Raw genomic sequence first — 13,216 nt, 5'->3', positions numbered from 1 at the left:
TTATTATCTGGAAACCAGTCTGTGCTAAAAAATGCGTAGTTCCAAGTCTCACTAATAACCACCACCACAACGGGGGTGCCTGGGCGGCTCAGTCAGTTAAGCGTCCAACTCTTGGTTTTGGCTTAGGTCGTGTTCTCACGGGTTCGTGAGTTCAAGCCCTGAGTCAGGCTCCACGCTGGTAGCAGGATTCATGCTAGTAGCGGGCTTCAAGCTGGTAGCATGTAGCTGGAAGCCTGCTTGCAATTCTCTATCTCCCTCCCTCTCTGCCCCTCCCCCACTCATGCTCGCTCACATGTGTGTGCTCTCTCCCACTCAAAATAAGTAAATAAACTTAAAAAATTTTAATAAACACCACCACAACAATAAAACTTTATCTAAAATCTTTTCATTTTTTTCTTAGTATTTTAGTTTAACTTTAGTGGAACTTCTAGCAACTGATAATACATATCTTTTCAAGTAATTAAAGGTTATTATCCCCTTCAGTTACATTGTAGTATCTTTTTCCTTCTGTCAAATCCAAGTAAAGTTACACTTAGTGTTTTTAGTTTAAAACGTAAACTATCATTCTTTAGATAGACTATGAATGATTTCAATTTTATCCTTTTCCTTTCTTTATTTCCAAATGTCCCACCATAAACATATTACTCTTTAAATCAGAACAGTCTAAGGAATGCTATTGTATTTAAAGCATTAAAAAATATGGATATTAAAAATGAAATATCTGAGGGGATATGATGTGGCCATCGATTTAAATCAACTCTGAACCAGAGACAAGAAGAGCAGAATTAAAAGAAATAAGAAAGAGAGATCACTGAACTAAATGTTTCCCACTGTTGGAAACAACCGAGTAGACTAGAATCCAACCTCCAAAATGTGTGAACATTGATCATTTTGGTAAGTAAAACATAACTGCCATAAATGCTTTTATACTTTGGAAGATATCTGGACCATTTCCTCATCAATTTTATCTTTTTTGCTTGTTTGTCTTCTTTGATATTTCCTAGAAGCAATTTGGATTATTTTTAGCAAAAAAATGTAAGTAGAGTGGCCAAGGTCAGTCCCTGAGGTTTATCCTAAGTAATAATAGTAACAATAGCAACTGCCATTTGCTGAGCACTGACTATATGACAGGGACTATTCTAAGTATTTTATATTCTTTAGCTTATTTACTCCTCCCAGGTCTGCCCTGAGGTCAGTGTGACTACCCTCACCTTACAGATGAGAGAATGGACACATAAAAATTTGTCACTTGCCCCAGGTCACTCAGATCAGGTGGGAGCTGGACTCTAATCCAGACAGTCTGACTCCTGAGGCTAGCTCTAAACGACTATGACCTCGCTAAACTGTCCCTTTCAGGAAAAAGAAGACTGATCAATACTTGCTCCAAGATGAATCGAGAGCCACATGAGAGTGAAAGGAAAGCTCGGTTTTCAATTTTCAATTTGGTTTATTAAAAAGACACAAAGCTTCTCTGTGTGAATAAACTTGCTACAAGGAAAATGAAATTGGTTAACACTGGAAAAGCATTTTACACTTTACAAAGAAGTATTACATGCTAGAACTCACTTAATGGGCCTCAAGATTGGGGAGCATTAGTAGGATCATTATTTTGGAGCTGAGAAATATGAGCATCCAAAAGCCAAGATCATTCTACTGATTATAACAGACTCAGAACAAAAGCGTGCTTTCTAACCTGGATCTTCGGCTCCTTCCGTCATTATTTCCAAGATGAATGCCAATTTTTTTAAAACATGACACAATACTTCAAAGTCCATCTTTGTTTGAGAAGTGCCAGGAGGAAACATAGAATTCCTTTTATTTGTTTCTGTGATATATTTCCCCATTCATCTTTGCTCTCCACTCCTGTCCCCACCACCCACACTCCTGCCCCTCAGGCACCTGTTTACTGTGTTCAACATCTGTCCTTAACCTAGCATGTTTGCTTACAAAATGATGCATGGAAAAAACTCCCATATTTCTCTTCAACTACTCACAATACTTCTGGCCACCAAATGTGTGGGTTTTTGCCCCACCCCAACCAATTCTCTGACACCAGGTGGGTGCCCTCCAATTCAATTAAGTTCTGACACTGTCTAGCTAGAGAGAGTTAATGTCAGATCCCACAAGGATTGTACAAGAGCACTCCCACTTCAGATGCCAGTTGCAAGACACAGGTTGTCACCTGTACTTCTAAACAACTGGCTATGAATTAGAGTTCTCATGATGCCCTCTTCTAGTCAGATCATTTGTTAAGATGACTCCTAAAACTCAGGGGAATACATACTACGTTTACTAGTTTGTTCATAATAAAGGATGTCATAAAGGATACAGATGAACAGCCATATAAAGTGAGACATGCTGTAACGGCCAGAAGGGTTCTGAGCATAGGAGCTTCTGTCCCTGGGGAGCTGGGGTACGACACCCTCCCAGCATGTGGATGTGTTCACCACCCTGGAAGCTCTCCAAACCCTGTGGTTCAGGGATTTCTATAGAAGCTTCATCACATAGGCACAACTAATTCTTAACTCGATATCCAGCCTTTCTTTTTTTATTTTTTTTTTTCAACGTTTTTTATTTATTTTTGGGACAGAGAGAGACAGAGCATGAACGGGGGAGGGGCAGAGAGAGAGAGGGAGACACAGAATTGGAAGCAGGCTCCAGGCTCCGAGCCATCAGCCCAGAGCCCGACGCGGGGCTCGAACTCACAGACCGCGAGATCGTGACCTGGCTGAAGTCGGACGCTTAACCGACTGCGCCACCCAGGCGCCCCAATATCCAGCCTTTCTTTCCTCTCCAGAGGATGAGGGATGGGGCTTGAAGCTCCAAGCTTCTAAACATGACTTGGTCTTCCTGATGACCAGCCCCCATCCTGAAGTTCTCCAGGAGCCCACCAAGAGCAAACTTGCTAGAAAAAAGAGATGCTCCCAACACCTAGGAAATTCCAAGAGATTTAGAAACTTTGTCTTGGGAACAGGGCCAATACCAAATATTAGAACAAAAGATACTCCCAGAACCTTTATCACTTAAGAAGTTACAAAGGTTTTAGGAGCTCTGGCCAGGAGCCAAAGACAAAGATTAAATACATATTTCTTTTTATAAATCACAATATCACAAATGGGTTTCTATGTCATGCATTAATTTTTTTTTAATTTTTATTTAAATTCCAATTAGTTAACATAGAGTGTAATATTAGTTTCAGGTGTACAATTTAGTGATTCAGCACTCACCTACAACACCCAAGGTGCTCACAAAAAGGCATGTATTAACTTATAAAAATGCACTTATTCTGTGACTCTTATTCTGCTTCCTTATTTTTGTTTTGTCCGTATCTTGTTCGAGATTTGCACGTACACCTAGTTCACCATTTGCAGTTGTTATGAGATTTTCCTTACTGTGCAGCCACCAGATTACTCATTTATCTCCTAGTGATAGATGCCTACTCTACCTTTATCTCCCCACTACCACAAACAATAGCCTGGTAAAAACTCCTATACAAGCTTCCTTAGTGACCTGTGGAAAAATTTCCTGGCATTTATCCATGGGGGTGAAGTGGTCCTGAAACATGCATATTCTTAATCTTACTAAGGACCGGCACTCTGCTTCCAGGAAAAAAAAAAAAAAAAAATGCACCATTTGCATTCTCAAGCATAGCACAATAAAAATTGTAGTCTCCTACATCCTCTCCAACCTTGGCAGCATACTTCCTTCTAATGATGACTAAACCAATGTATATGTAAAATTGTATCTCAGTGTGTTAATTTCCATTTCTTGGATTACTACTTTGTATACTCAGTGGCAAATCAGGCTTTCCCTTATGTAAATTGCTAATTCTTATCCTTTGCCTATTTTTCCATTTGATTCCCTGCCTTTTTAAAAGAATTTTATTTTTTAGGGGTGCTTGGGTGGCTCAGCGGTTTGGCATCCCGCTCTCAGTTTGGGCTCAGGTCATGATCACAGATTTCATGAGTTCAAGTCCTGCGTCAGGCTCTGTGCTGATGGTGCAAAGCCTGCTTGGGATTCTGTCTTCTTCCTCTCTGTCTGCCCCTTCCCCACTCACTGTGTCTCTGTCTCTCTCTAAATAAATAAATAAATTTTTAAAAAGGAATTTTATTTTTTTAAAGAATTGTTTTCTAAAGAATTCACTTTATAGTCTAGAAATTGAGCCCTTCTTCATCTTACAAAATTCAGATGTTGTCTCCTGAGGAGCAATTTATCACTTTATTTGGTCAATGGCATCCTTTACTGAGCAAAAATATTTCACTTCAATGTAACTATATCTGACTATTTCCCATCTTAGAACTTGTGCTTTGAGAATCTCATTTAAAAATTTTTCCCTTCCCCTAAATTACAAAATATTTCCTATGTTTCCCTATAAGTGATACTTAGCTTTTCATAATAGTTTCAATCCATCAGATTTACTGTTGGATTGGTAAAACAGGGATCAGATTTATTTTTTCCCGATATAGGAAATCAGACTTTTTTTTTTTTTTAATTTTTTTTTCAACGTTTATTTATTTTTGGGACAGAGAGAGACAGAGCATGAACAGGGGAGGGGCAGAGAGAGAGGGAGACACAGAATCGGAAACAGGCTCCAGGCTCTGAGCCATCAGCCCAGAGCCTGACGCGGGGCTCGAACTCACGGACCGCGAGATCGTGACCTGGCTGAAGTCGGACGCTTAACCGACTGCGCCACCCAGGCGCCCCGGAAATCAGACTTTTCTAATGCCATTTGTAACTGTCCCTTCCCCTTGCTTTCTGGTCATTTTCATTATCCATCATATTCCCAAAATACACAGATTTCATAGTGGGGGAGGAGTTCATAATGGTACAAGGTTTTCACCGAGCCACTAGCCCTAGCCCTAGTCTTGGCTATTGCATCGTATGTAAAGGAAAGTAATTAGCCTACGTTTCGTCTCCTCATTTGGGACTCAACCTTCACTTAAGCTATAGAAACTACATTTAATATGTGTTGTTTAATTAGTAGCTACCTGTTCCCCTCCTCAAATTCACTCATCTTTTCATATGTCCAAACTTCTTCCCCTTGGAAAACGCTTCTACTTCAGGGCTTCCTAAAACCCTATGGATTTTTTGGTACAGCTTGCCATTATATGCCCTGTCTATGCAAAACATTGGTCTTCCTTAGCTAATTGTGAGACTTTCTTATTTAAGAAGAGCTGCATGAAGTGACAGTCAAAAACACTACACAGCATGCATAATAATAATATATGGGTAATCAAATCTCATGCTTCAAGAAATAAAGTAATTACTGTGGGATTTAGGAACCAGAGCCTACCACTTCCATAAATAGCTCTGTCCAAATCACTGGAGGCTTTGTGTATAAATGTGTGTGTGTTTAAATATGAGTGCTTATGTGTGTTTGTGTGAAGGAGAAAGACAAGCCATGTATATTAACAGAGGCCTTGGAGTGAAACTTTCCCCCTTTTTCCCCCTAAACTTCTGGTATTAGCCAGTAAAAGAAATCGGAGTCTAGAACACATAGAGTTATATTTTACCTGACTGTAATAAATCTCAGATTTTCACTGTTCATCTCTGCTGCATTGCTCACTAGAGAATACTCTCCCCTGAGGCTGTGCCCAGGTAAAAAATGCCAACCAGCATTCACAAAAGAGATTGCTTCTAGAATTCCTCTTGCAAAACAGTAGTTTCTCCCTCCTGTGGTTTGGGTACATTTGACAGACTGGGAGCAAATCTAATATTTTCAACTGTATCACCACTGCATGAAATACTGTAAAAAACAAACAAAAACTGCCTTTCCAGTGTTTTCCCCATAATGCAAACCTACTTCATCTAATGATAATTCATCACAGTGTGGCTAGGAACAACCCATTCAAAAACAGACATGAAGAGCTTTGACCTAATTTCAAAAATTTAATGAAAATCAAATTTATCTAATAAGAGGCTATAGAACATCTTAAAACTAATGAGTTTACTTTGGGACTACACTGTATGAACTCAGAGTACATTGATGTATATCTTTCCCACTAGATTATAAACTCCTTGAAGGAAGGAATATGCTTTATTCACCTTTACATTCTCAGTGCCTGACATGTGACAAAAACATAATAAATTAAACTGCTTTTCAATCTGGTTATTAAGATTGATCAGAAGCTCTGCTTGGAAGTTTGCTATTTTATTAATGATAAAAATATGGGACTACAAATTAATTATTAGTTTATAAAGACAGTTTGTCTGAGAGATAGAGTCCACAGAGGAGGATTTATTTTTTTTAAGTTGGAAATCATGGAATTATACTAATCCCTGAATCACTCCAACTTTGGATTTCTCAAATGTGAGAGATGAATGTTGAATACCACAAGAACATAAAATGAATCTATGAATAAAACTATAATGAATGTGGGTCCTCAAATAGGTGGACTTATTTTCTTGGTAATTCATCTTTAATGTAGTTATGAGCATATGTGTAGAAACCGTGAAGTAACAATACAATAAGAAAATAATATGCAACCTTGGGCAGAACTAATGGCACCCAGAAATACTTTACCAGGAATTAAATCTGCTTTCTACCACCACCAACTATGCTGCTAGACTTTTAAATTGCTATTAAAGAGGCAGAAATACTCAGGGAAATGTGAATGCACATGGCAGACCAGATGAGATAGAAATGACAAAAGAATATGCTAGGATCAATTTCATAAATAATTCAGGAGGGAATGGGGCATAGTATGTATAGAAAAATCACTCCATCTACTCCATCATGGAAGACAATATCAGATAGGAATCCAGGGTAATCTAATTAGCTAGTGCTCTCAGATGATAGATGATGATATATGATAGACAGATAGATGATAGATAGATAGATACATAGATAGATAATTATGTTCTTGAAGATATTATATTCTTGAATGTTTTTGCTTATTCCTGTTCCAAAGTTCTAGTTTAGTCAAGATTAGGAGAGTAGAATCCATGCGGGAAAAAAAACAATATTCATTTGCCAATCTCAGTTTCCAGGTACTAAAAAATGTCAAAAGCAATAATCAAATGGCTAGAACATGATGATTTTGGAAGCATCCTTCTTCACAAATTCTCAAAAAAAGCAATACAATCATTGTCATATATGGAAGCAAGTCAACAAATACTTATTAAGACATAAGATCAAAATTGGTGAAAGCTCTTAATCTGTTAGCAGAGTGTCCTCTTTTTACCTAGATTTCTAAAAATAACATACCGTTTGCCAAACAGAGAACAAAGTCAAGCAGGAGAGGATGGAGGTCCCTGTCCCCAAACCATCACTAGTTTCTACCCTTTCCTACCTTCTTTCAGCAAATTCCATTTAGAAAGAGTTTCCTCCAGGCTCAGACTTTTTGATATTTGGACTTCGTCAGGTACATAATGGCATTTATGCTCCTTCAAGTTTTTCTTACTGGTTTTTTTAGGGAAAAAAAAAATCTTTGAGATGACTATGTTAAGACATGGGCCATTCAGCCCACATCTTGACCTCTTTATTCTAGGAACTCAGAACTGAATCTGTGGCTAAGAAAGGAAAGAGAGCCTACACTGAAGGCCTAATTGAAGATAGTGCTATACAAACTTTTTTTTTTAAGTTTATTTACTTTTGAGAGAGAGAGAAAGTGCAAGTTGAGGAGGGGCAGAGAGGGAGAGAGAGAGAGAGAGAGAGAGAGAGAGAGCATTCCAAGCAGGCTCCACACTGTCAGCACAGAACCTGTTCAAGGACTCAAACCCACAACCTGTGAGATCATGACTTTAGCTGAAGTCGGACACTTAATCAACTGAGCAACCCAGACACCACCAAACTTATTATGTTGGTGGACACATACTTATTGGCTGAAGTAAAGCATCCACAACCTACAAGTGGGTGGATCGACTGAAGTTTTCAAGCTCATGCCTTACACAGGGACAGAGACTATATTTTCCTTATAAATGGAATCAGAACACACCTGACTCAGGAATTTTGTACAGCTTCCTGATGGGATAGGCAGTATAGCAAATGTTATTTGGATGCTTAGGACATTTCAGTGATTTGTGAACCTGCAGGGAAAAATTGGGACAGTTTTTGAAAGTCTGGGATATATGATCTTTACAACTGTGGGAAATTGCAAAGCTAGAGACCATGGCAAGGAGAGGCATAAGGAAAAAATAAAATTCAAGAGTCAGAGAACTGACTAGGAAAATGATATTATTTTAATTCAAAAGCTTTGGAACATCAGTAGTTAGATACTGAAAGTCTTCTAATGTTCTGAAAATGTGTTACCTTGGGAAACCTGCAATTAACCAAATCAATTACTGAAATATCTCTTGTGCCACAAATGGGCAGAGGGATTTTTATCTAGGAACACTAACATGATTTTATGGATGAAGCATTTGTCTAACTAATCCACTAAAGCAAGGCTGTGTCACCTAGAGAAGAAAAGAAAATGGCTAATGACAGAAAATGTAAACTAGCTAAGACAAGGCTTAAAATGGAGTTTGCACATTCTCAAACCAAATACACCTTTTCTCATTGCCCTTTCTCTCTGAAAAAAAAAATGAATAGAAAAAGCAGGTTCTTTAAGAAAGGCACCCTCACAAGCTCACTTGTGTGTGTGCAGCCAGAGAGCTATGGTCGTCAATGTCATTTCAGTCATGCCACCAATATATGCTTTCTCTGCCTCACACTGATTGGAAGGGCTTTCTAATTTCAGTCACCAGTTAGTCTGCTCATTCAGGCATCCTCCTTCCATACGCGAATTCTTCCTTATTACAAGGTCACTTTCACCTTCCATTTCTGCCTTCGTTTTGGATGTGAAATGTCCAGGTGTTCTGGATTATTAAAACATACACACTGCTTACCCTGCTTGAGAAAGATTATATTCATTTTCCATGGAGTTTTACATCTCATAATAAGCTACTTGTGTGATGATCCATTTTCATTTTTAATTAGGATGTCCTCTGAATTCCCTTTTGCTCCTGCAGACAAAAAAAAATCAATCAAGAAATATCTGGAAGCTCAGAAACAATTAAAATGCAATTCTTGTAGGGGTGTTATCAAATCAAGAAAATCTGGAATTAGTTGTTTGGTGTTATCATAATCAAAGCCAAACTTTCACTCTAAATGTAAAACATGTCTAGATAAGCCTTATTACATAGTTAGAACAGTGTAGTTAGAATAGTGTTTTTAAGAAAGAAAATAGATCCCTGAATCTGGTTATGGGTATCCACTATCAATTTAACAGGGTATCTATTACCAACGAGTGATTATGATAAGTGCTGTCTTGGAAGGGAACAAATCCTGAAAAGTAATTGGATTTGCTAAATCCAGACTTGCTTTGGCTTTGGTTCTGGCACCTGCAACAAAAGAGGACAGCTGTTCTGGATACCCACCAAGTAAATACTATTAAGCTCATTAACACAAACCTTTTGGCTATGATCAAGTGAAGTATCAGTTTAATCCATTATATGTCTTCTGTCAAGGGACTCACTCGGTCTTGCCCGGCTAGTTTGAGAGGTGGTGGGTGGGATTTGGCAAGCGAACAAAACCTTTTCTGTCTTTATCAACCGTGAGTTTTATTTATGATCAAAGTAGAATGGCATGATAATGATAATAATACCTCGGATGGATAAACACCTCAATCCTAAAGAGCTCAGAGGGCTCCACTGATATTTATCTAATTAATCCTCACCACATGCATGTGGCATTACCCTGGTTCACAAATAAGGAAAACGGGGTAAAAGTGACTAGCCTGGGATCACCAAGTAAACTACTTTGGAGAAAACAATATAGCCAAGACTTCCTATCACTCAATGCAATCCTGTGATTAAAAGAGCAATTGTTAGGGGCACCTGGGTGGCTCAGTAGGTTAAGCATCCAACTTCAGCTCAGGTCAAGATCTCCCAGCTTGTGGGTTCGAGCCCCACATTGGGCTCTGTGGTGACAGCTCAGAGCCTAGAGCCTGCTTCTGATTCTGTGTCTCCCCCTCTCTGCCCCTCCTCTGCTCACGCTCTCTTTCAAAAATAAATAAATGTTAAAAAAAATTTTTAAATAAAATAGCAATTGTTAAAATTTGAAGATTTGTGGTAATGCCTGTATATGAAACTGCGAAATATTCCTAGTTGGTAATTGCATGAGATTGTTCAGGGAGCAGTAATCAGTTGGAATCAACTAATAAACAAGATAATGGGGAAAGTGGATGTATCATATCTTCAGATGATCTATAAATTCCTTTTTATCCACTTGGTTGACCACTGTTTTTTGGACCAAATTCCAACTTTGAATTCAAAGGGTAAAATGCAGTAATAACTTAGGAAGGCTTTTGAGAATTATTCCAAAAGATTTGAGAGACAACAAATAAACCAATACAGGTAACCCCAGCACTTTTCAAAAGTTCGCATTATGCCACTTCACTTTTTATGAAAGACCTAACATTTGTACCTGTTTTCTCTGACTGAATGAAATCAGAAGAGGATTTTCACTTTTATGAAAAAAGGCAGAAAGTGAAATGGCATCCATCACTGGTTTTGGAGCAAGCTCCTCCAGAGGCAGTGCACATTCACTAGGCTCCTTTCCAGGAACTATGCTCAGCATCTCAGCATCCAGCCATCATTGTTCTGAACTGTGTCTGTGAGTATCTGGGCTTTATCTTTATTTTTGTGTGTCCATTAGCAAGATGTGTCCTAAGGTATCACAAAAGCTTAAGAGAGGTTATTTTGGGGGGGTTCTGAGAAGGCTCAAAAAACTTGCCATATAATTAATGTGAATTGCTACTTCACTTTCTGCCATCTTGGCTTATGAGAGAGGTTTCATATGAAAGCTCTGTGTTCAGAGAGCAGGGGAAACCTGTCCGTTCTATGACCTATTTTATGTTTATTGTTTAAGCCTCAGGATTTTACCACTTTAAAACTATGTGAAGCAAAACAACAATTGTGTCTGCATTACTAAAACATTATCATAAATAAAACAATCTGGTACATGCCATAAGTCTAAGATTCTCTCAAGTCTCAAAGAAAAGCGACCGTATAGACTGAGCACTGAAAATCAGATACAGAAAGTTTCAGAGCCTCCATTCGAAGAATCAACTTTTCCTCATCCTTTTAGGATCAACTGAGCATTCAGTAACAGCCACTGGAGCTAATCAACTGAACATTCACCATGACACTGATAGCCCTTTAAACCAATTGAAATTTGACCGTTTGCAAACTATAAGAAACCTATGCATATCTTTAGTAAGCTATTTGTCCTTCGTTTTTGCAGCAATGAAGAGATTTCAGTTTTTAGCCTCTTGCAGCCGGCACATAAAACAATACTATAAAGTAAGCAGAAAGAGCAGAATTGGGTTGAAGTTCAGAAAGAGGATTTTCTTCACAATCCAGAAGCCAGATGGCCCACAATTTAACTTTGTTGGAGGCCTCTGTTTCTGAAGGAGATAGTGACTAAAATATAGAATGAACAGAAAATACACATATTTTTATAACAGAAGATGTAGTATCTCAGCAAAGGCCCAGTAGCTGATTCATCTGTTAGGGGAGTATTTTTAGTTTTGGTACTCAGAACTCCTAGAGTCCCTAAACTATCTACTCCAAGTTAACTTTCAATCAGAATAAGACTCTAAAAAAATATAATTATTAGTTACATGTTGGTCCTTTTTCGATGCTAATACCATGAAAATATGTATCACTTTTCATCTGACAGGCATTACATTAAACATTTACACATTCCTGGGTTATTTAATCCCCACCACAAACTTAATCTTTTCATAGGTAAACATCCAACAAATGTTGATGGAATAAATAAATGAGACAGATGTTACTTTCATTTTACAGACAGAGGTCCATAATAATAAAGTGATTTGTCTAATGTTATACTGCTACTAAATGGCCAGCCCAGTGTACAAATCCTGACTCTCTTACACTGAGTGCATAGTTGCAAAATCTAATTTATGCAATTGTCTCCCCAAACAGGCAACTCATTTTTTAAAAATACTAAGGGAATTCTGGGACTATCAGAGATGCTACTTGAATTTCATTTCTGAGCCCTAACAATTATAAGTGGGAGATAGGTAACACGCAATCTCATAGAGTCATAACTAAGTCCCAGAAAAGGAGTTCAATTAATAGCTTAATTCCTGTCTCCTCTATTCCCTTCAAAATAGACATTTTGTTCAATAAGTGTGGTGTTAGGAGAACAAAGATAATGACATTTATCCCCAGATCCATCTCCATGGCCATTGGAATACCACTGAGTCTCCTCATGCCTCCTCCTGTCCCTAGTAAGTATCCAGAAAATATAACTGCATCCTGCATCTGACCTCTGGCAGAGGCTGGCAAATTGGAGATCGCCCCCCCCCCAAAAAAAATGGTCACTACAATAAACAAGTAGAAAAGAACTAAAAATGAAATAAGGAAAAAGAAAACCAGAGAAACCAATGAGCAATGTTGATGTTTTGTTTCATTTTAAACCACCATTAATGGGCAACCCTTTCAGAAATGGTCTTTGAAAAACCAAAGGCAAAATGTTTGAATGGAAAGACAATGGAAATGCCATATCTAATCTCAACACAAAAAGTTTCAAAATTCAGTATGTATGTTTGTTTTACTAATACATGAGCAATATAAGTAATTTCAAATGCAAACTTCAAAACATTGTCCATTCTACTAATGAAATACTTGAAAAACACATGAATTTCACAGTCACCTTGAACTTAAAAAGATAACTTATGTGTGGTATTTAATTAGAAATTGATGATCTGCTTGTGCATAATTCTAGAACAACTATACAGAAACACTAAATATTGCCATTATAATTCACACCGAAATATTAACAATTGAACAAATCCTGTGTTTACTCATCAAATTTATGCTCTCATATTGCAATGTCTTGGTCCTTTTTGGTAAGATTTAGACCTGACATTATAGGATTTGGTGTGGTGTTAAAAATCTCCATGAATTAACTAATTGTGCAGCCGTGGAGCATAGTCAACCCTCCACAGCACGTCTAACGTAAGCCCCTCAGGCATAAAAAGGATTCAGTTTTAATAGACTCCTGAGTGCTGATAATGGACCCAACGGAAATATTAAAACTAAATTATTGTAAGATTTTTTTAATGTGACCTTGATATGGATTATCATCCTATGCATTCTTTAAACATCATCTAAACAGTATCCTAACAAAATACCATAGACTATGTGATTTAAACAACAAAAATTTAGTTTCCCATGGTTTGGAAGCTAGATATTCAAATAG

At 37.8% G+C, this 13,216-nt stretch overlaps 1 long non-coding RNA gene across 4 annotated transcripts in view; it reads right to left on the bottom strand.

Annotated features, from left to right (window-relative positions):
- The window catches only part of LOC147581961 (uncharacterized), a 102,949-nt gene that overhangs the window by 9,139 nt on the left and 80,594 nt on the right, over positions 1-13,216 (bottom strand). For all 4 annotated transcript variants that reach the window (XR_015249803.1, XR_015249805.1, XR_015249802.1 and 1 more), the window contains one exon: positions 8,830-8,946. This is a non-coding gene — a long non-coding RNA (uncharacterized LOC147581961). The remainder of the gene's footprint in view (positions 1-8,829; positions 8,947-13,216) is intronic.

The sequence above is a fragment of the Puma concolor genome, chromosome B1 (assembly GCF_028749965.1).
Source record: "Puma concolor isolate L17-30 chromosome B1, mPumCon1.1.hap2, whole genome shotgun sequence".
In the NCBI taxonomy this organism is placed as follows: Eukaryota; Metazoa; Chordata; class Mammalia; order Carnivora; family Felidae; genus Puma; species Puma concolor.
Note: the sequence above shows the minus strand (reverse complement) of the source record. Positions and strands in the feature narration are given on the sequence as shown.